The following is a 24,357-nucleotide window of genomic DNA, read 5'->3' on the forward strand; positions in this document are numbered from 1 at the left end:
TGGGTATGGTTACAGATTGTGTGTGCAACTCTGTTGTCTTTAAAGTTGACTACCTCACAATCTCCTTCTAGGCGTTTCTTGCCCTGTCCTATCCAGCCTACCCTACGTACTCCGAGTATCTGCCCATCCAGAACCCTTGGTAGCGGTTTGTTGGATTTCAACCAGTGCATAGTTGTATTCTTTAAGGCCTGGTGGGTTTCAAGATAATCATCCTTCAGGGGGGGGGGGACATTTACAAGAACGGCAACATATGGGTGGCACTCTGGGGGGAGATTTACTGGTGGCCTCTTTGGAGTCGCTTTTAGCGGTATAGCCGCTGTAGAGCAAACTCCCGGGCGGTTCGCAGCGGGTTTAACAAGGTGAGCTTGTCCGACACCCCTGCCGTTGGCCGCTACCTGACCCAATCCTTTAGACTTAGCCACATTCCCACCAGCTGGCAGCTTGGCATGGCCGGGTTTCGTGTTTGAAGCTTTTGCTGTCTTAAGGGAGCCTGAATGGACCTGGGCAGTATGGATGATGGTCCCGGGTTTAGCCACAGTGGGAGCTGCAGAAGCAGTGGCTGAATCCTTACAAACTGCAGCAGTCGGTGTAGTCGTTGTAATGGGTGCAGCCTGTACTGCATCAACGGACGCCCGCTTACCCATATTCCCGCCTGTGCTATCCTCCCTTGCTCTTGACTGGAGTTTAATAAGGGTTTTCAGTGAGAAAAAATTGTCCAGTGTAGTCTGCTCAAACCTGTCTAACCTTTCCCCCAGGCCCTTAACTTGTTCAATGAGCGGGACTAATATGGAACTGATCACGTCCTCCATTTGTTTGAGGGAAGCAGGGTCATACAGTGTTGCTGCTTTATCAGGGGAGTTGGAATGTGTCTGCACAACCTCTAAAGTAGTGCCTGAAGGAACATACCCTCCTCCCATCTCAGGGTTCGTTAAGGCTAAGCTGTTACCTAATTTAGAGCCTAAACCCCTTGGGACGTGCTTCCTAGGGCGCTTGTGCAGTGTGCTAAGGCTACCCTTCCGAGAACTCACAACCCTTTTCCTTTTCCTCGAAACTGGGGGGTCATGGACTAAACACTGCAAAGTCGGAGCCTGGGGGGGCCTTGGTGTGGCAGAGCGAAATCTTGGCCGATGGAAAGGCACGGGGATCAGGGGGACATGGGCCCAAGCCCGCAGGACTACCAGTGAGGGATTGTGCTACCAAACTCTTCAACCTATCAATGCTTGCTCTTATAGCAGCCACCCGTGGTTCCTCAACGAAGGCCGCGGGGAGAGGAGAAGGAGAGGGGATAATGGAAGGCGACTGGGCCTGCGCTATTGCACCAAGCGAGGAGCGTCTGGCCGGTAGAAGATCCTGTGAGAGGCGTCGCTCCGTCATCACAATCTCTTTCTCTTTTACAGCAGCTACTCTGGTGATGAATTTGTCCATTGTACCAATCGTCCATTGTACCCACCCCGTAGTATTTTCCCCGACCGAGTAGACATCGGGGTAGCTGAACCCTCAGCCAGTGTTCTAATACCTTCGGAACCTGGGGTGACAGATGACAGGGGGGTGGCCCAGCCCAGCCACTGACAGCCCCTGACTGCCACAGACTGCCCGCCCTTTGCTCTGGCTTTGCACAGCGTCCCGCTCGCATCCCGCGAGACGTTAGACGAGCTGGTGAAGTAAGGGGCGTTGCAGGTAGGGGGCGTGGCTATCAGGGGGCGCGTCCACGATGATCCTGGGTGTGCAGGGATTCCTGGGAAACAGAGTCCCTGCCGAGCACCACCCCTGAGTTTACTGCCACTCTCCAACTCTCTCCACACAGTCGCAGGCACAGTCCTGCCGCCTGAGCCCTCGGTCCTTAGCGCGAAGCGGCACCCGCGAAGTGGGTGCGGCGAGCTGCAGCGCTGTTCTCAAAAGTCCGCAGGAAAGGGCAAGTGTGAGAGTCCAAGATCAGCTGCCCAGCCCCGACACACAGCAAGAAGGTGAGCGTCCCACAGGCTCACAAGGAGAGCCTAACTTTAATCACCTGGACAGGCAGGGGGCGTGGCTATCAGGGGGCGCGTCCACGATGATCCTGCGTGTGCAGGGACTCCTGAGAAACAGAGTCCCTGCCGCGCACCACCCATGAGTTTACTGCCACACTCCAACTCTCTCCACACAGTCGCAGGCACAGTCCTGCCGCCTGAGCCCTTGGTCCTTAGCGCGAAGCGGCACCCGCGAAGCGGGTGCGGCGAGCTGCAGCGCTGTTCTCAAAAGTCCGCAGGAAAGGGCAAGTGCGAGGGTCCAAGGTCAGCTGCCCAGCCCCGACACACAGCAAGAAGGTGAGCGTCAAGGAGGTCGGCCAAGTCTGAAATATCCACGGACCCAGAAGTGTCCAAAGCTAGAGAAGTGTTCAAAGGTTGCAGAGGGGAATATGACAAGGTAAGTTCCTCCACAAGGAGCACCGGCAGGGTGTGTGTAGCAGCTGTGACTAGCGTTGCTCCCGGTAATTGTTCGTGGTCTGCAGTGCGGGCATTAGCAAATTCGCCCATAGAGGAGCGTTTCGCCATGGCTAAATCTTGCGAAACACGCCGCTCCATCAAGATTATCCCTTGGTCGATCACCGAGTTCGCCCTTATTATAAAATGATCCAGGGTACCTGTAATCTTGCCACTAGCAGCCATGGTTTTATTCCTCAAATCCCGTCCTGCCATGCTTTATCTAAGCAGCACACAGTCCAGCAACCAGGTAGATTCCCACAGAGGAGCACAGTTCAAGATGTTTCTCATACAGATGCTCACCTGGAATTGTAGGCCAAGGAGGGATGGCCTGGCCTCAAGCGGTCTCGAACAGGTCCCTTGTAGCAGAGGATATGCGTAGATATATAGCACACGTGAAGAGGGGGCGGGAAGAGCACACAGCGTTGCACCCATGGGTTGCTGGTCCTCGCAGTCCCGCTGGGTGTTGAATCAGCCCCTTGTCCTTCTGCCGAGCGGCTCCCGCCACTGCGGAATCAGCATAAGTACTTAAGTCAATTTCCCCCGACTCACCCCTTGTCTCTGAGCCTCCAGCCTCTTGCTCTTCCCTCCACCCTAACCAAACTCTGAGCTGGCACAAGACAGAGATGGTTTGAAGGTAATGCAAGGGGTCCTGCCGCTTGAAAAGAAAAGTGGGTAATGCAAGGATTCCAGCCCCAGCCCATGTGAGCACTCCACCGGTACTCCACCGATACTGCTCTACTGCCACTCCGTCACCAAGAGAGCCTATGGACCTGCGGCTCGATCTCAGGCAATTCCCGGCTGCACAAGGAGCGCCAGCGCCCTCCGCCGCACCGCGCTACTCTGCAGATGACCCGCGCTATGAAGCTGCGGGTCGCGGGTTCCGTGGTTCTTCGCCGCGTCCTGGGCTCCACACTAGAGCTCCACCCAGCCCAGCGTTTCAAAAGCCGGCCGCCACAGCCTCGCCACAGCTTTGCGTGCTCACAGACTCGCGGCCCGTCCGGCCACAGATCGGGGCACTCCTCAGCAGGCTGGCGGGCTGGGGGTCAGGCAGTCGGGTGGTCCGGCTCCGCTCGCCCTGCTCTGTCCGACTTGCTCTGCTTGCTCTGCCCGCTCGTCCTAGCGTTCTTCCACGAGAGCCACCACTCCCAATCATTAAGTCACACACAGGTGAAATGATCACCAATCCGGGGCACTTGGCCTAATCCTTTGCCGACTGTTTCCAAGCATCATATACTAAATGCAAAATCCTGTCAGAAGAACAGATTAAATATTTTTTTCGAGATCTGCCACCCAGAGCACCTACCACCAGTGCACGAGACTCACTGGAGGTTCACATCTCACTGGAGGAGTTGACCTAGACGGCCTCAGAAATAGCATCTGGCAAATCACCGGGTCCCAATGGGTTCCCAAGTGAATTCTTCAAATTGAATATTACGATACTGGGACCCCAGTACCTTGCAACCCTTAATGAAGCCCTTGAGAACAAATGCCTACCTCCTGATTGGAGGCAGGCATTTCCTCCAATCTGTCCGGTGGTCTTTCCCAAGCCGGGACGTGCACCTGAACTCTGTACAACCTATCGGCCAATATCTCTTCTCAACACTGAAGCTAAGATACTCGCCAAGATATTGGCAAATAGATTGCTCCCTCATCTTCAAACCCTGATCCACACGGATCAGGTAGGCTTTATGTCCTAACGCGCGACCAGACACAACATATGCAGAGTGCATAATGCTATAGCAGCAATAGATAATTTAGAAAGACCAGCTGCCCTATTGTAGATATGAATGAACAAACTGAATGCCAGTACTGTGCAACCAATTTAACACATAACAAAGGAATTGAGGTCAGAATCACTCACTTCCAAAAACCACTTTTTCAGTCAACAGTTTCTTTGATCAAATCTGTTTATTTTTTTATTTATATTCTTTTTTGTTTTCTTTCTTCATATAAAAATGGTTGTAGATATGGACAAAGTATTTGATTCGGTCAGCTGGACCTATATGTTCATATTACTGCGACACTTGAATAAGGGTCCCCGATACTTAGCATTGATTAGACTGTTATACACTGCCCTAACAGCCTCAGTCCGGCTGGCAAGAGCCACATCAACTCATTTTCCAATACAGCAGGGAACCCGACAAGCATAATCCCTCCCCCCTCTGCTGTTCGCCCTTGCCATAGAGCCTCTCACAGTATGGGTACGCATAGACGCACTATGTTGTTGCTTTGAGTGGACCCTGGACATTTCTGATCATATTGCACTCTATGCGGACAACATATTATTCTTTCTAACTGATCCTCACCGATCAAGCCCCAGAATATTGCAGATCAAGCGCATCTTTGGTGAGACCTCAGATCTCTACATGAATACCTCTAAATCGCTGATCTGGCCGCTACAAGGGTCATTGAGGAATGGCCGATGGGCGGAGGGACTTACAATAGTGTCACAGGGGCTGACATATTAGGGAGTCTACTTATCGGACACGCAAAGTGTTTCTTGGAAGTAACAACTTAAAGGGTGAAAGCAGCAGTTAAAAATTGGTTGGCACTTCCCCTGCCCCTATGTGAACATTCAGCCAGTTTCAAGATGGTCTTCCTGCCCAAACTGCTTTACCATTTACAATCCCACCTCGATCCTACTCCCTTGTCATGGTTCTGCCAAATTAATGCCATACTGGGACACTTATTGGGGTGATGGTGAGGGGGGGGCACCACCAGTGTGGCCCTACGCTCATGTACACAATCTACCTACTGTGGGGACATTGCTGCCGCAGACATACAAGTATATCACGCCGCTGCACAACTGCAAGTTCTGAATGAATGGTGGTATGGGTCTAGAGATGACCCCGCTTACTGACATGAACAGTGGATAATGGGGGATCCCACAGTTCACTTGTTCTTACATAGCAGGGCCAAACCCAAGGATCTTCCTCCTGCAACATGGGTTGTGATCCTGGCTTGGCAACAGACTCTCTGTAGAGTTGGCTGGTGGGGACACCTAATGCAAGATCCCCTTGTGGCGGAACTGTCTGCTTCTGCAATTAGCCTACCTGCAGGACTTCGGTAACTGCGTCCACATAGGAATCTCAACACGGGGGGAGTCATGAAAAGAACGGTCCTCAAATCTTTCGAAGACCTCCAAAAAGACTTTTTCATGCCTCATTTCCAATTCTATCAATTCCTGCAACTGCGACATGCTCTTACCCCTTATATTAAAAAGCTGACCAATCTCCCAGAATTCAGCCCTTTGGAGGACAAGCTACTCATGGGTGATCTTGAAGAACATAAGATATCCAAGATCTATGAAGCCCTAGTTACTAATAGCCTAACAACCTTATATACTCTAAGGACCTTTTGGGATGCAGATGTAGGACCAATTGACAAGGACAATTGGACTGAAGCTCTACGATTACCACATGATGCAGCAATTTTCTCTCGACTACGCCTTACTCAATTTAAATACTTACATAGGATGTACTACACCGACTCAGACAATGGAAAATGGGATTGAATGCATCCCCACTCTGCCTATGATGCATCGGAGGAAGGCACTTTCATTCACACGACCTGGTCCTGCCCAGCCCTAGATAGGTTCTGGCGCACAGTACTCACCTGTCTGACAGAAGTATTGGCATGGGACATACCGAGGTCTCAGGGGTAACGGGTACAAAAGACACGTGTTATTTCTGGGTCTCACAGTAGGAAAGGAGGATATAGCCAAGATGTGGAAGGCTGAGGCCCCTACCTGGGTTTCGAAATGGAAGATAGGCCTAGACCTCATTAGGGAGATAGAGCTCCCGGTGTTTATTGCCCGAGGATGTCAACAGAAACACACCAATGTATGGGCAAGGTGGACCACCTATAGAAATATTCCCCATAGAACACATGATGCCGCAGAAAGTCAATTGGATATAGAGATTAAAACGTTTGGGTAGAAACATAGACATACTTGGTGATGTGCGAGACTCATTCTTTATTATTAGCAGAAGCCGTGCAATGTTGGAGTTAGAATAATCAAAAAAAAATTCTATTGTAATGGGCCTTTTAACAGATTGTCTATAGAGGAATGTAGAGCAATGTCTGTACTGTGATATGCTTTGTCTAAGACATGGGTACTCACAAACTTTCTCTCGGGGGCCAAATTTACAATGTGGTTTGTGTCTGAGGGCCGCACCGGTGGGGGCGGGGTCAGAGGGGGAGGGATCAGTGGGGGAGGTGGCGAGGCTAGAGCAACAAAAACAAGCATTTGCAATGCAATAGGTTACGCATTAGGAAAGTTTGAGCTATTGGTATTGTAAATGACACATTTTTTATTTATGTTTTTACTTTTGAAAATAGCAAAATTTATAGCTTTGTCATTTACAATGCCAATAGTTATAACTTTCGCAAATGTGACACCTATAGCCTTTGTAATGCAATATGTGTTGTATTTACGTGACTAACATGTATTGATATTACAAATAACAATGGCTTTTAATTTTTTTTCAATAATTAATACTTAAATAAAAGTTATTGTAATTTATAATGGCAATAGCTTAAAGTTTTGTAAATACCTTTTGTGAAGATTATATTCAGTGTATTTTATTGTGACGAAAATCCAAGAACAGAAGTGAAATATTAAAATCTTTTCGTTACATTTGTAATAAAGCTTGAAACATTGAGAGAACACATTTGAACCAGGTAGGTGTTGTTGAATGGCTGTACAGATTGATGCTGTGGTGGTGCTGAGTGATGTTGTGATGGCTAACGAGTGATGCTGTGGCGTTCAGTGATGCTGTGGTAGCGCATAGTGATGTTGTGGTGCCCCTGAGTGATGCTGTGGTGGTGCGGAGTGATGCTGTATGCTATGCTATGTTTTGTTTTGCTATCCTATGTTTTGTTTTGTTATGCTATGCTATGCTATGTTTTGCTATCCTATGCTTTGAATTGTTATGCTATGCTATGCTATGTTTTGTTATGCTATGCTATGTTTTGTTATGCTATGCTCTGTTTTGCTATGCTATGCTTTGTTATGCTATGCTATGTTTTGTTATGCTATGCTATGTTTTGTTGTGTTTTATTATGCTATGCTTTGTTTTGCTATGCTATGTTTTGTTATGCTATGCTATGTTTTGTTGTGTTTGAGATGCTATGTTTCGCTATGCTATTATATGTTTTGTTTTGCTATGCTATGTTTTGTTGTGTTTTGCTATGTTTTGTTTTGCTATGTGTTGTTGTGTTTTGTTATGCTATGTTTTGTTATGTTATGCTATGTTTTGTTATGCTAGGCTATGTTTAGTTTTGCTATCCTATGCTTTGTTTTGTTATGCTATGCTATATTTAGTTTTGCTATCCTATGCTTTGTTTTGTTATGCTATGCTATGGTTTGTTGTGTTTTGCTATGTTTTGTTATGCTATGTTTTGTTATGCTATGCTTTGTTTTATGTTATGTTATGCTATGTTTTGTTATGTTATTCTATATTTTGTTCTGCTATGTTTTGTTGGGTTTTGTTATGCTATGCTATGTTTTGTTATACAATGCTATGTTTTGTTTTGCTATGCTTTGTTATGTTATGTTATGCTATGCTTTGTTTTGTTATGCTATGTTTTGTTGTGTTTGTTATGCTCTGCTATGCTTTGTTGTGTTTTGCTATGCTATGCTATTATTTGTTAGGCTATGCTGGTGAGGGTGTGTAAGTGTGTGTGAGGGTGAGTGATGGTGAGTGAGGGGGTGTGAGGGTGAGGGGGTGTGAGGGGGTGTGAGGGTATGCGAGGGTATGTGAGGGTGAGGGGGTGTAGGTGAGGGGGTGTGGATGTGTGAGGGTGTGAGGGTGAGTGAGGGGGTGTGTGAGGGTGAGGGGGTGAGGGGGTGTGAGGGGGTGAGGGGGTGTGAGGGTGAGGGGGTGTGAGGGAGAGGGGGTGTGAGGGTGAGAGAGGGTGTTTGAGGGTGAGGGTGCGGGGGTGTGAGGGTGAGTGAGGGTGTGTGAGGGTGAGGGGGTGTGAGGGTGAGGGGGTGTGAGGGTGAGGGTGTGTGAGGTGAGGGTGTGTGAGGGTGAGTGGGTGTGTGAGGGCGAGGGGTAAGAGGATGAGGGGGTGAGAGGGTGAGGGTGTGTGAGGGGGAGGGTGTGGGGTTGTGAGGGTGTGGGATTGTGAGGGGGTGAGGGTGAGGGGGTGTGAGGGGGAAGGAGGGGGAGGATGACGGGGTGAGGATGACAGGGGTGAGGGTGTTAGGGGGAGTAAGGGTGAGGGTGTGAGGGGGTGTAAGGGTGAGGGTGTGAGGGTGAGGGGGTGTGAGGATGAGAGGGTGTGTGAGGGTTAGAGGGCGTGTGAGGGTGAGAGGGTGAGGGGGTGTGAGGGTGAGGGGGTGTGACGGTGAGGGGGTGTGAGGGTGAGGGGGTGAGAGGGTGTGTGAGGGTGAGAGGGTGTTTGAGGGTAAGAGGGGGTGAGAGGGTGTGTGAGGGTGTGGGTGTGTGAGGGTGAGGGTGTGTGAGGGTGAGGGTGTGTGAGGGTAAGGGTGAGGAGGTGTGAGAGTGAGGGGGTGTGAGGGGGTGTGTGAGGGTGAGGGTGTGAGTGGGTGTGGTGAGGGTGTGTGAGGGTGAGGGGTGTGAGGGTGGGGCTGTGTGTGAGATTGAGTGTTTGAGGGTGTGTGAGGGGGTGTGAGGGTGAGGGTGGGTGAGAGGGTGAGAGGGGGTGAGAGGGTGTGTGAGGGTGAAAGGGTGTGTGAGGGTGAGAGGGTGAGAGGGTGGGTGAGGGTGAGAGGGTGGGTGAGGGTGAGTGAGGGGGTGTGTGAGGGTGAGTGAGGGGGTGTGTGAGGGTAAGGGTGTGTGAGGGTGAGGGGGAGGGTGAGGGTGTGAGGGAGGGTGAGGGGATGTGATGGTGAGGGGATGTGAGGGTGAGGGTGTGTGAGGGTGAGAGGGTGTGTGAGGGTGATAGGGTGTGTGAGGGTGAGAGGGTGTGTGAGGGAGGGTGAGGGTGAGGGGGTGTGAGGGTGAGGGGGTGTGAGGGTGAGGGGGTGTGAGGGTGAGGAGGTGTGTGAGGGTGAGGGGGTGTGAGGGTGAGGGGGTTTGAGGGTGAGGGTGTATGGGGGTGTGAGGGGGTGAGGGTGAGTGAGGGTGAGAGTGTGAGTGAGGGTGAGAGGGTTGTGAGGGTGAGGGTGTGAGGGTGAGGGTGAGGGTGAGTGAGGGTGGGTGAGGGTGTGAGGGTGAGTGAGGGTGTGGGTGTGTGAGGGTGAGGAGGTGTGAGGGTGAGGGTCCGAAGTAAATGGTGGCAAGGCAGACATCATAAGACAGAGAGAAGAGACTGCGTGGGTCAGTTTCAGAATCAGGAGGGGCACAGTCAGCACAGTCTGCGAGGGATCAACGTGTCTAGAGGCAAAGCATAGCGGATGTAACATTGCAGCTAGCAAGTTGAGTGTTTTCAAGCTGAGTGTCCCTAGAGAGATGACAACACAGCAACAGCATTTGAGGAGCAAGGCTAATGAAAACAAGCACGGTAGGCTTTCACTTTCGTCCAGAAAAAAAACCGAGAAAGGTGCAGAGAACGCCAAACAAAACACGGCTTCCCCGCGAAATGGATGCAAAAAAAACAACCTCTCGGCATTGCTGTGGCGGGGGGAGGGGCGGGGGACCGGGAGAGCATTCCTTTGAAGTCTGATTGGGGAGGGAGCGGCTTGGGAGCGGATTCCATTGAAGTCTGATGCCGAGGCTCAGACAAATGGTGGTGTGCGAGCGGCTTCCTTTGAAGTCTGATGCCGAGGCCGATGGTGTTTGATGTGCACGCGCCTGCCTCACACGCCTGCCTCACATGAACTGTAGGCGATCCGCAGGCTAGGTAGACATTTCAGACTGCTTACTATAATCTCGCTCAAGACCGAAAAACTGTGACCATGAGGTTGAACACAGATCCCTGCAGCGGATGCCTTCATCTACTGAGCCACCAGACCCGGCATACACACATTTCTTTCTCTTTTTCTCTCTCTCTCTCTCTCTCTCTCTGTCTCCCTCCCTTCCTCTCTCTATCCCTCTCTCTCTCCCTCCCTATCTCTCCCTGTCTCCCTCTGTCTCCCTCACTGTCTCACTCCCTCTCACTCTCACTCCCCCTCTCTCTCCCTCTTTCTCCCTCTCTCTCTCCGTCTCCCTCTGTCTCACTCACTCTGACTGGCTCACTCCCTCTCTCTCCCTGTTCTCTTTCTCTCTCTCTCTCTGTCTCACTCTGTCTCTCTCTCTCCCTCTCCCTCTCTCTCCTTCCCCCTCCCTCATTCTGTCTCTCTCTCTCCTTTCCTCTCCCTCACTCTGTCTCCCTCACTCTGTCTCCCTCATTCTGGCGCCCTCATTCTGTCTCCCTCATTCTGTCTCCTTCTGTCTGTCTCCCTCCCTCCCTCTGTCTCCCTCTATCTGTCTCCCTCTATCTGTCTCCCACCCTCTGTCCCCCTCCTTCTTCTGTCGCCCTCCTCCCTCTGTCGCCCTCCTCCCTCTGTCTGTCTCCCACCCTCTGTCCCCCTCCTTCTTCTGTCACCCTCCTCCCTCTGTCGCCCTCCTCCCTCTGTCAGTCTACCTCCCTCTGTCTGTCTCCCTCCCTCTGTCTGTCTCCTTCTGTCTCCGCCCCTCTGTCTCCCTCCTCTGTCTCCCTCCCTCTGTCTCCCTCCCTCTGTCTCCCTCTATCTGTCTCCTACCCTCTGTCGCTCTTCTTCTTCTGTCGCACTCCTCCCTCTGACGCCCTCCTCCCTCTGTCACCCCCTCCCTCTGTCTCCCTCCCTCTGTCTGTCTCCCTCCCTCTGTCTGTCTCCCTCCGTCTAAGTCCCTCTGTCTTCCTCCCTCTGTCTCCGTCCCTGTGTCTCATTCCCTCTGTCTCCCTCTGTTTCACCCTCTGTCTCCCTCCCTCTCCCTCCCTCTGTCACTCTCTGTCATCTCACCCTGCCTGTTTGTGCCCGGGCTGAGACAGCTTCCCGGGCACACACAAACAGAGCCGCACCCGAGCACTTCACAGGTCTTTAACAGACCAGTTGCATGTTAATGAGGTTTTTGTTGTATTTCAACTCTTCTTAGGCCCATGCAGCTCCACTCTGACTTTCATTGGAATCGCCCGCCCCCCACAGAGCAGCAGAGTCTGTGAGTCCCGCTGCTGCACCCGGCAGTGTTTGCAGAGACTCTTTACATTTTTTTTTTAAAGCACCGGTACAATGCCTGCAAGGTCCGCGTGCCGCCAAGGAAGGCTTGCTGGGCCGCTGACGGCCCGCGGCCGTACTATGAGTACCTGTGGTCTAAGATATATTGCCTCATGCCGTTGGGCCTATTGTGAGTTTTTAAGAAACCAATACATTTTTCTATAAAAAAAACTTGTCCCCCCCACTGAGAGGTTTCTTTTTAGTAGCTCCCTTCCTCTTCACTCAATATCACTAATTTACAGGACACTGATGATGATGATGACGATGACGTCTTGGGTGTTGCTAATCCCAATTTTGATATAATTTCTGACCTTTCTTCTCATGGACCTCTGGAGAAAAGTTGTAAAATTTCTCCTCCTGATGGTAGCATTTCTCACCCAGTGTCCAATGATCTTCTGGATCATTTAGTCAAACCCTTGTTCGACCCCATATTAATTCATCACTTGAATTCCACTGAGTGGTTCCCATTTGAGCATGTTTCAGATGACGTTTCCTTTTACTTAAGACATGCCCTAGATTATGGGTACTCACAAACTTTCTGTCAGGGGCCAAAATGACAGTGTGATTTGTGGCCGAGGGCAGCGGTAAGGGTAGGGTCAGAGTAAAAAAAAATCACACCCGTTCCAAAACATTAGACAATGCGACAATGCTGTATTTCAAAATCAGATGTAACTACAAAGAGAACATTTTGATAATACATTTTTATTAGCAGACAATAGAAATCTTAAGAGGCATTGCATAGCTTCATACACACTTTGACCACAATTCCATCACAGTCACTCTCAGTCAGTCAGTCTGTATAGCGCACTACTCACCCGCAAGGGTCTCAAGACGCTTGTACGAATACCGCTGTGGAACCCGTCCTGGCTTTCCCTGTGAGGCGTCCACTCCTGGGCACCCCCCAGGGTGAAGGCCAGGCATCCTTAGCGTTATGGGGGCCGTTGTGGAGATTAAGCAAGCTATTGCCCAGAGTTGCAGAGTGGGACTCTATGATTAGAATAGGCACCGAGGCGAGAATTATCAGGTCCGTGGAATTTTGAGCCCAAGACCCGCCGAGGCGTGGAATTGAACCCTGGTCCCAGGCCAGACCTCTGCATCAGGGTCTGCCGCTCTAACCATTGAGCCACATGGATGCCCAACATGGATTGTGTGTAGCACCAGACAGCGCTTGATGGGATGCATATGTGTGCCTGCCTGTGTTAAATACCATGGAGGTCTGTATTTTCCATTTTGGAAGCATAGGGCCACGAGAGGGTTGAGAAGATATGTATTTCTGGGGTGAGACACGCACACTGAAGGGTGAGGAACAGAGTCTTCTCTGTCCACCTCAGAGGTCTCTATGATTCCACGAAGAGTTATTTGTCAGTGGGTCTAGGTTCATTGTCAGGGAGGTGGTAGGACTGTGGACCAGAGGAACTTGATAGAGGGGAAGGACTCGGCCTTTGACTCTTTGTGGGGCATATTTTAGCAGAAGCTGACTGCCAGATGTGATCCTCGTTTACTTATTTGGCCTGTGCTGGGGGTTAGTCAGAATTGGAGCCATTCCTGTTGTGGCAGATTGCCCATTTGGCAAAGGACAGTACGGAGGAGAGAGAACTTTAAAGGAGCTGACACCCCTAATACAAATGTCAAAAGCAAGACACTAAATCACACATGTCTGCATTTGGACTATAAAGGTGGGAGCATGAGACCATGCTTTGTTGTACAGCACAGTCTCATGAGACGAGGGAAGATAAACAAGACTGCTGGCTGCTTAAACTAGGGCTAGGTACCAAGGTATGCTGGTCTACCTGCTGGGCGAGGGCCCATCATCCAGGAAGTCCAGACTACTTGCCTTGAGCCTGGAGCACCAGCCTTCTGCCTGCCTGTGCTACCAGGACTAGAGTACCTTGTCAGGAGGAGAGCAGCTACAGTTTGCCTGCCTATCAAGACCAGTAGGCCCTGTGATAAAAATAAGAGCATCCGGAGGGAGTTAAGTGGATCCAAGTGAGCAATAGGTGAGACGTTTGGTCCAGTTGGGCCCATTGTAGAAGTGCGGGCCTTCCTCCAGATTCTGCCAAGCTGGTGACTCCTGTGTGCAGGAAAAGGATTCTGTAAAATTCAGGCTGTCACCCTTGTGTGGGTGTAATGGGGTCGGGGTGAGGGACCCTACGAACTGGTGGACCCCTGTCCCTAACTTCCCTACAGACTGATTCGCCGAGGGCAGATTGGGACAGCCTTTCAGATCGGGACGGTGAAATTGGACCCGGCGCCTTTAAGTGGGACTGCGACGAGCAGGACGCGACTCCGCCCCCCTCTGACGTCAGAGGCTCTGGACTGGTCAAAGGGCAGGAAGTCCTGTACGGGAGGTGTGTCATCACCCCGGAGGTTGGAAGCGGAGAAGCGGAGCCGGAGACGAAGCGTGTAGAAGACGGAGAGGACGAGAGAAACGAGAGCGGAGGAGAGCCAGGAGGCCAACGACCCCGTGTTCCGCTGTGCCACACTCCCGAGGGAGGAGTGTGGCTTTCTCAGGTATGGCGGCGTTGGGCAGCCTGGGTGGGGAAGAAGAGCGCCCCTGTGTAGATAGTGTAAATAACCTGTGTGTGCCTTTCCAGTGTCTATTCCCATACCCCGTCCTCCCTCCTTGCCCTTCCCGTGTTCCTCACAACCTACCTCCCCGAACACGAGCACGTCCAGACTTTAAAAAGCACGGGTGTTCCCTCACTATCACTCGGTCCCAAATAGGGTACGCCGGTATCAGAATATTAACTAACGGCTCCCTCTGTTGGTCTCCTTTTCCCTTGGTGGTCCGGAGAGGGAGTAGCGGAGCAGAGTCAGCAGACATCCGTCAAGAGACCCATCACCCGAGGACTCCGCCACCACGAACAACTTGGAGTTTGCAAGGGAAAGACTGACCTTTCGGACCAGGCGCACTATAAAAATAAAACCCAGTTTGAAAAGATACTCTGGTTCCCAGCCTCTTTCTGTAACGGAGCACGCTACAACCACCCCTCCCACTCCCACAGTGGGCCAAGTTGGTTCACCTCTCACCCCATGTGCTAGGGGCCACTGTGAAATTCGGGTTGTCGCCTGAGTGTGTGCCAAGTCAGTTGACCTCCTGTGTGCAAACAAGGGGACCAGTGCCATTGTAAAGTTAGAGCTTATGCCTGTGTGAGGGCCAGAGTGAGTTACTCCTGTGTGTCTGGAAGGGGCCGGGCCACAATAGACCTATTGACGTTGCCCTGACTCAATGTGTCAAGAGAACTGTTGTAAACAATTACCAATTGGTGGAGGAGCTGAGCAGGAATGTCTGACATCCAGCGTCTGGAGACTGAGGAAGCTGAGATCGGGGAAGGACCCCAGTTTGGGCTTGATCCAGCGCTCCTACCAAAATTCTGCATAAATGATGTCACTATCTACCACCATACTTACTAATCAATACCAGGCCCATGAAAATAACAGAGCAGCTGAATCATGAGGCGAATGAATCTAATATGTTGTTTTAACTATCTACAATAAACAAGACCAGCTTGTCATTTAGTAAGTTTATTCAAACATATTCATGAAAACATAGGCTTTGGAACTTTATTAAACAAGTATTAGAAAATGTCATAAAGAGAAGTTTATTCAGCATTTATAAAGAGAGCTTGATTCAAGAAATATTATTATTCATTAACAGAAATAAGTGAAAAAGAGCATTTCCAAACCCTAACTAATTCCCTGTCTCTACCATCATCGCCTGAAAACAAAGTCTTTTAAAAGTCTCCTTTCCTTACGTGCGTTCGTCAGTCAGCAGAACACGACCCTCTGGAATCAAGAAGCGTAGGCCAAAGTCTGCTCCTTGAGCTAATTCTTATACCCTAAAACTAAGGCTAAACTAACTATTTTCACATTCCAACAGCTGGATTCTGGCTCCCAATTGGCTGAACCACCTCATTGCACAGTAAATTGTGACATCTTCCACCTCAGGTCCGGGCTTTTACTCAAAGCCATTGTTCATGCACAGAGTCCTGGCAGCACTTCCCTAGGCTGCTACATTTTGTAGCAAAGATGTTCATGTAGTGCACAAAAATGCCTCGACTCACATCCTGGCCTTGAGCCTGTCCGTTCTGAGCTTCTCGTGGCACAATAACAAACCTCTCCACAGAGTCGCCTTTTCCAGATCTTTTCAAAAACTTTTCACAATAAAGTTTATAGGCTTCTCATCTTTTTCAAAATAAGTTTTTCTCTTGTGGCTTTTCATCAGCAGGCCTCTTTTCAGAAAGCGTCAATTTTCTGCGCCACTTTAGCTTGTGTCACTGCGCCACTTTTAGCTTGTGTCACTTTTTCTGAATGCATTATTTATCTGCAGCCAACTCTATGCTTCTTTTGTAAAACTATTATTTAAACAAACATAAAACATCAATTAATGAAAGAATTGACATTTGTTCTGTTACCCACCCCCTTTGCTAAACGTTAACCCAATAATTATGTTACCTAGCAAAAGCACATTTAAGCAGCATATATTACCTTTGATGTACCAATCCGATCTGGAACTGCATTTGTCACAGAAAAGACAAAACAGAAGCACATTTAAAAAGCACATGCTATTATTTTTGACAGCAGCAGTTAGTATATGACAAAGACAATAGACAATAATTATTGTATTATTTCTTTTGCATTTTGCACAAATAAGCATAATGTTAGTTCCATATGTTCATGTTGCACAGTTTATTCTAGGTTGATTTAATAACATGCAGCAAACATATTAGTTTTATTAAAACATTATGGAAGTCTGACTTCACAAGCCTGAACAAAATATTGTTCATTCACCCGCTCCATCAGGCTCATGTTTCCAAGACAACCTTAAACTGAGCCAGAACCAGGCATCCACCTCAAGTACGGACGGATCTTTTAGTGGCTCACTCACCTTTATCACATAATTGCAGTTAAGGGGGAAAAGTTCATAGGAAAAATTTGCTTTGACTATCTTCAACAATTTGGTGAAGCAGGATACCAACACCACAGAGCAGGACTTCTTGTTTTAATATTCATAACTTTCTCACTACACTATATTTTAGTGAGTGAACAGTGAGGTTGGGTGTTCTCTCCTGCATGGGTAAAATCAAATGATTGTTAAGTGTAGTCTTGTTTTCTTATTATATACTTACTGCCAGTGTTTAGTTTGGTTTAACATTTTCCTATCTCTGTTAAAAAGGAGAAAAAAGTATGCTCAGTAGATAATTACCCAAGAGCTCACAATTTGTCACAAAGGTAGGATGATACTAATAAAAGCATGTCTTCTGGCTCAATAGTTTCCATCTTGCTCATTACAACAGCTGGGGTGTGAGTGGTTCCAAACTGGGATCACTCTCACGAATGAAATGCAGAAGCCGTCCATACTGTAAATACAAAGTTCACAGGTTAATCAGCATATTTTGGCCAAGTGGAAAATCCAAGATTAAACGTTATCTCCAAGTGCCTTGGCTAAAGCTTGCCTATTATCCCATGTCTATCCCCTTCACTGATAGGCCTCCCCATACCAAGCCTTTTTGTGGCTTTTTGGGGTAGTTGGCTCTTAGGCCCCTGTAACGTTTTGTCCACATAAGGTATCAATGCCAAAATTGCCCCTTTTTTTCCAACACCCTGAGAATTCTAAAGGTACCCAGGGTTTGTGGATTCCCCTGGAGGGGACTCAGAAATTAGCCAAAATACAGCTAAATATATATATATATATATCTTTTTTAATGGGGGAAAACGTGCTGCAGAAGAAAGTGTCTATTTTTCCCCTGCATATGGTATCAACATCTTCCCAGCTTTCAGGGACAGGCAGACTTTTGTCAGAAAACCAAAATGTTTTACACAGTTTTGGTATTTTACTGTGACATAGCCTAGTTTTGCTACTTTTTGTGCTTTCAACCTCCTTCCAGTTAATGGTAGAAATTGGTGAGAAAGCAATAACGGTTCCCTGAAACATATAAATTACTGAAAAGTAGACAAAATTCTGATTTCAGCAAGGGGTCATTTGTGTAGATCTTCGAGTTTTTTTCAATAGAAATTAACAGTTGAAAATAAGAACAATTGAAAATGAGTTGGAACAAACAGCCATTTGTGCCAATGTTTTTACCTGTAACTTCTTCTAGGTATGACAGATGTTTTAAAGCAATATGCCATTACATCCGCTGGAGCCTTCTGGTTGTGGGAATATATAGGACTTGTAGGTTCACCAAGAAGCTGAGGAACCTAGAGCCAATAACTGAGCAGCGTCTTGCAATGGTTTTTTATTGTGTACCGGGCATATAGCAATTCATTTGGTAAAATATAAAGAGTTGAAAATAGGTATCAAAGAAACCTATGTATTTCCGAAATGGGAACAAAATATAGAGTTTAGAAACAGCAGCTATTTGCACATCTCTGAAATTGTGGGTAACCTATACTAGCATGTGAATTATAGGACATTTTTCAAAGTGACTTCTTTCTTACACATTGTCTTACATTTGGAAGGCAGAAATGCATAGAAGGTCAATAGGTAATAACAGTTGCTCTACAATACTGTATTCTCCTAAGTCTCCTGATAAAAATGGTACCTCACTTGTGTGGGTAGCCTAGTGCCCGCGACAGGAAACTGGCCAAAACGCAACGTGGCCACACCATATTTTTACAGTTAAAACTGACCCTTTTTTTGAAAGTGCCTAGCTGTGGATTTTGAGCTGTAGCTCTGCCGGCACAGTGAGGTATCATTTTACTTTGGAGAACAAGGGGAACACTGGGTGGTAGGAAATTTGTGCCAGCCCAGTGACCCCACAGAAAAATGTGTGGAAAAGGTATTTTTTTCAGCTAAATTTGAGGTTTGCAGGGGATTCTAGGTAGGGAAACGTTGGGGGATCCATGCAAGCCAGACCTTCCTGGACTCCCCCGGGGGTCTAGTTTTCAGAAATGTGTGGGTTTGGTAGGTTTCTTTAGATGGCTGCCGAGCTTGGGGCCAAAAACCAAGGTACCCCCTTGTTAAACCAGGTTGTTTTGTGGTAGGTTATTTTGATGTCTCCACAATACGTTTTGGGCCCTTGTCTGTCGCAGGTACTTGGTTCACCTGCATGAGTGAGGTACCATTTTTATCAGGAGACCTGGGGGAACGCTGGGTGTTAGGAAATATATGTCAGCCTGGTGATCCCACAAATTTCCCATGCAGAAATGTGAGATAAATTAGATTTTTTCCCATATAAATTTGAGGTTTGAAGAGGATTCTGGGTAGGAAAGCATTTGGGGATCCACGCAAGCCACATCTCCTTGGAGTCCCCTGGGTGTCTAGTTTTCAGAAATGTCTGGGTTTGGTAGGTTTCTCTAGATGGCGGCTGAGTGCCGGGACCAAAAGCCCAGGTGCCCCCCCTTGCAAAACCAGATTGTTTTGTGATAGGAAATGTTGATGTCTTTGTATTACGTTTTAGGTCCTTCCCTGCCGTGGGCACTTGGCCCACCCACACAAGCGAGGTACCATTTTTAATGGGAGACCTTGGAGAATGTAGGCTGGGTGGAAGTTTGTGGACCCACGCAGATTCCACAACTTTCCATGACAAAAATGGGGGGGTAATGTGTTTTTTTCTGTTGCAACGTTTGAGGTTTGCAAGGGATTCTAATTAACAGAACCTGGTAAGAGCCACACAAGTTACCCGCTCCTGGATTTCCCGGGGTGTCTAGTTTTAAAAAATATATAGGTTTGCTAGGTCTTCCTAGGTGCCAGCAGAGCTACGGTTCAAAATCCACAGCTGGGCACTTTGAAAAAAAAGGTCAGTTTTCACTTTAAAAATGTGATGTGGCCATGTTGTGTTTTGGCCAGTTTCCTGTCGCGGGCACTAGGCCTACACCCACAAGTGAGGTACCATTGTATTGGGAGACTTTGGGGAATGCAGGGTGGGTGGGAGTTTGTGGATACTTTGCAGATTCCAGAACTTTCCATCACAGAAATGTGAGGAAAATGTATTTGTTATAACAATGTTTGAGGTTTGCAAGGGATTCTGGCTAACAGAACCTGGTGAGAGCCACACAAGTCACCACATCCTGGAATACCCTGTGTGTCTAGTTTTCAAAAATGTATAGGTTTTCTAGGTTTGCTTAGGTTGCTGGCAGAGCTAGGGTACAAAATCCACAGCTAAGCACATTGAAAAAAGGGTCAGTTTTCACTGGAAAAAGTTGATGTGTCCACGTTGTGTTTTGGGCCTTTTCCTGTCACAGGTACTAGGCCTACCCACACAAGGGAGGTACCATTTTTATCGATAGACTGGGGAATGCTGGGTTGTTGGAAGTTTGCTGCTCCCCTTAGATTCCAAAACTTTCCATCACAGAAATGTGAGGAAAATGTTTATTTTTTTAATAAGTTTGAGGTTTGCAAGGGATTCTGGGTAACCAGATCTGGTGAGAGGCACACAAGTCACTCCATCCTGGATTTCCCTTGGTGTCTAGTTTAAAAAAATGCACAGGTTTGCTAGGGCTGCTCTTGGGCCCAAAATCCACGGCTAGGCACATTGCCAAAAAAGGTCAGTGCATAGTGGCCTTCTGCCACCCGGGGGTGAGGGGGGTCAGAAAGACAGTGGCAATTTTGTTTTGGGGTGGGGGCATTGGTACTATTCCCCCATCTGCCTCCGGGGGTGGGGGGAGGGGGCAGAAAGACTAGCATTTTTTTGGGATGGGGCATTGGCAGGCCCATTCTGGGCAGCCCCCACCACTATGTATTAAAAATAAAATCCCTGCTGGCTAGTGGGCTTTTTGCCCCCCCCCCCTTGGCAGGCAGATCAGGGGCTATTGCCCCATCTGCCTCCTGGGGGGGGGGGGCAGAAAGTATATTGGCTTTTTGGGGGGGGGAATGGTGGGGGAATTGGCATACCCATTCTCAGCAGCCCCCACCCATGGCCAAGCTCTCCTAATACAGGAAAGATATATATGTATAACCATGTCAGTTGAATATACATGCTGAATAAATTGTATTGTATGATGTAATACATAGAAACACATGTCTATTCAAAGCATGAGGAAATGTCCCCATAACGGCCGTGCGTAACAGGGATCTTGTCTAGAAACACCACATAACAAACGCCCCGAAATTATATCATAAAACGAGGTACATCAAACTACAAGAATATACCTAATATGCAAAAATGATCTCATAATTGTCATAACTGACCCAATTACTGCACAACAATGTCATAGTACAAACGTTTCCAATGCCTGTGCCAAAAAATCGAGCATTGTATGCCTGTAAAATGCTGGAGCCCGGGTATTAGTAAGAATATGAATACAGTGATGCTATTCTTCATGTTGTAATCTGAGGTGAGTTTATGCTAATCACCTTGGATGAGTCCTCATTTTGGGATGGTGTCTATTCTTTATCTACTACCTTTATTTATTACATCTTACTTCACCATTATCTCTCTTCTTTCCCTTTGGGATCTTTTCACCTCACCCTTGTCTCATTCTTTCGGTTTCTTTTCAGCTCCTATGGGTACTGATATTTATGGTTCAATGCCAGCTGTTTCCCATTCTTTAAAGTAATTTCTTATTGAATTTGGGTTTTACAGGCATGTCGTAATGGCAATTGTCTCTCACCCTTTTTTAATAGTGAATAGTCGAATTTTTGTGATATATGTATTTATGTGATATTGTGTGCAGACACAGGAATTGGTATATATTAATTATATATTCCTTTAACCAATTACTATTCCATTTATGTGTATATATGTATTTAGATTCAACGAACATGAGCACTTCATGTAGAAGGAGCCACAACTAGGTAGGTAATACTTGTCTTTAATCGCAAGGGTGCAAACAGGAGAGTTGTGATGAAGTTCACCAGCATAGATGCCAGACGCGTTTCGGTATATCGTTTCCCTTCTTCAATGGCAGCCGAGTGTGAGGCAGGCTTCGTGAAGGGCAACTTATTTCCAAAATATCTCCCCAGTGGGCGCGGCCTCTCCCGAGGCCCTCTGGTATTTGTAGTTGTCCTTCAAAGCAAAAATAAAACTCCAGTGAGTCCGCTTGCCAAACATTGTCTTTTTCAAATTGTTGTTGTTTGGGTTGGTGTAAGTCCATACAAACACCCTGCTGCTCGTAACTCCCTTAGCGCTGACCACCTTCCCGCTAATGGGAACACCATGTGGCCTCACAGTGTTATGTAGCGTTTTAGGACCCTAGTGTAATTTTCCCAATCCATGCCCATATATGTATAAATCCTATCCTTATAAAGGCATAGAAATCATAACCATATTTAGACTTAGCCTATGCTGCCCAAATATGGCATGGCTACTTCCACTAGTTCCGAAAATCCACAACGATTTCTTGGAAAAACCCGCCTTCAGCGGTCAGGGACTTCCCCTTGCTTGAATATTGATTTATTCAAGAACTCAAGGAGTTTTCAAAGAACTGAGTCTTTGATGACGTTATTATGTCCAACCTTACGTCAATCTCGGCACCTTTAAGGTATTAATATGCCCACAATTGCCCAGACAAACACACAGTGGTTTGGAGCAGTTCGACTATCTACTTGCCCGACGCCCTGCTGTAGCAAGTGCCGAAGGAAGCCGACCCTCTAGCTGACGCACTGAGAGAGACGCTGCCTTTTCTCTTGCCGAGAAAACCAGCTCCAGTGTTTCCAGCCAGGCTACCCTTGCGGGTTGCTGGGAAATCGTGTCCTGAGAGAGAGATACAAGACCTCCTTCATTCTAAACCAAGGTACAGAGCTGATTAGACCCATAGAGAATTCTTGGAATAGATTCTTGGCAAAGAATACTAAAACTAAGCTACACCTCACTTACTTCTTCCCTTGTACTAGACCTAGGTTAGGTACATCGGGGTAGGCGTATTTTAGAAGCACCAGTCAAGTACTTTTAGTAATACCATGCTTTTACAGTATTATTTTATAATACTCTTCGTACTGTACGCATTGTACTTTATAACCAGTATTACGATTGTAGCAGTTCATTTCTTATGCTTGAGAAAGAAGACTGTTCATTAAATACCCTTTTATTGAAAACTTCGTCTCTCTATTTCTCTGCACCACTGGTGAAACGAAGCATGCACAATTGACTGACTATCTATTGTTTCCGCTACTCTAGAGATTGATTTCTTATTCTTGGGAAACAAAGTTGTCATGTTTATGCGGTTGTCAGAAACTAATCCCTTCTTGTTTATTCGAGAACATTTCTAGTGACCTCTGAGCTAGCTGGCACTCACAATTAAGTCTAGTATATTCGATAGAGACCTAGTAGACATCAGTCCTACGTCAAATCTATAGGATATATTATTCTAATGCGCAGAGCCTATTGGGAATATAGGAACTACACTACATGGAGCCCAACGTTTGGTAAGGCGATAATTTAACGCTAGATGCTAGAGTAACTCAGTCGTGCTTTTCACACAGACCCCTTTTTCCCATAAAAAACTCCAATAGACACCTGGAGTGGGTTAAAGGATATAATATCCACCAAAACTGAAAATCCTATGTATTAGTTTTTGGTTTGTTCATCGTTGAAGGATACAGTGTTCCAAAATATTGTGCACCTAATCTTTGTTTCCTTGAAAAGTGCTCTGCAAAACTCTCGGTCAACAAAATGAGTGACAACGAGAGGGAGAGAGCTGCAGCAGCAGCTCAGGCAGTGTTAGATGACACAAATTTCCAACAAAATGACCCGAATGCAATAATCATCCCGGCAAATATAAGGAAAACCATAACTATAAAACTTATAGAAAATGGAGTATCATCGAGAGGTGGTAAAGTAATCTTCGTAATAGAGGCACATGAATATCGGCAGACAGAGGTATTCTATTCATGGATTCTGTTTCCAGCAGCAAATCCAGTAACACACGAGTTACACTACTACAAAGTAGAGCAACCTCCAGCGGAATACGTTCCTTTCGAGGACGTTGAAATTCCACTAACTTACCAAGAGCATCAGCTCTGGTTTAAAGGCGCCCTACAACATTAAAATCACATTACCAGGCTCGGTCCACTAGGTAGACCAGGAGCAACATGGCCGGTACTAGTCAGCTATACACCACATCCTGACATTGAAAACATGACAGGTCCAGAACTGTTAGCACAGTTAAAAAAGTTAATTAAATTACACAGACAATTGGTTCAATATGTCATGCAGACTTTAACAGTCCAACCAGCTGTAAGGATTCCACAGCACAACCCTCATCAGGGGAAGACAAACAAAATAACACCACAGACTATACAGTCAGTCATTGGTAAATTGCCCGCAAAACGGGAACAAATTCAGTTCTGGTTAGCACAAAAAACTACTCAAATAGAGGCAGTATTCCCTGATAGTACACCTCATGAGAAACACAGAATTCTGACAATCTGTTTACCAATGAGGATAGCACCACATATGGAGGACTGTGACACTTGGGGTACAGTCTTTGCTTCGATCTACACAAAAACACATGGTGTTCTGTCTGTGGCAGTAATATCAGATGTTGTAAGACAGATTCAAAATGAATACGGTCCAGAACCGGCCTTGAATCTTGGTATGAAATTATTAAAAGATTTCAAACAGGTCTCAGCTATATTATTAGCTAACATTAAAGGTGAAGCAGCATTCGTGGCGATCCGCCAGAAGCTAAAAGAAACAGATATTACTGAGCAACCATATGAACTTGCCAGAACTATTGAAAAATCCTATGAAGAACTAGGTAGAGATAGTTTGGGTGGGAAACCATTAAAACCCCAACTAACAGAAAATCCTGAAAAAGTTTTTTTTTAAATAATATCTCCACTCCTAAAAAGAAGTTGGAAAATAC

Source organism: Lissotriton vulgaris, chromosome 2_2 (genome assembly GCF_964263255.1).
Source record: "Lissotriton vulgaris chromosome 2_2, aLisVul1.2, whole genome shotgun sequence".
NCBI lineage: Eukaryota > Metazoa > Chordata > Amphibia > Caudata > Salamandridae > Lissotriton > Lissotriton vulgaris.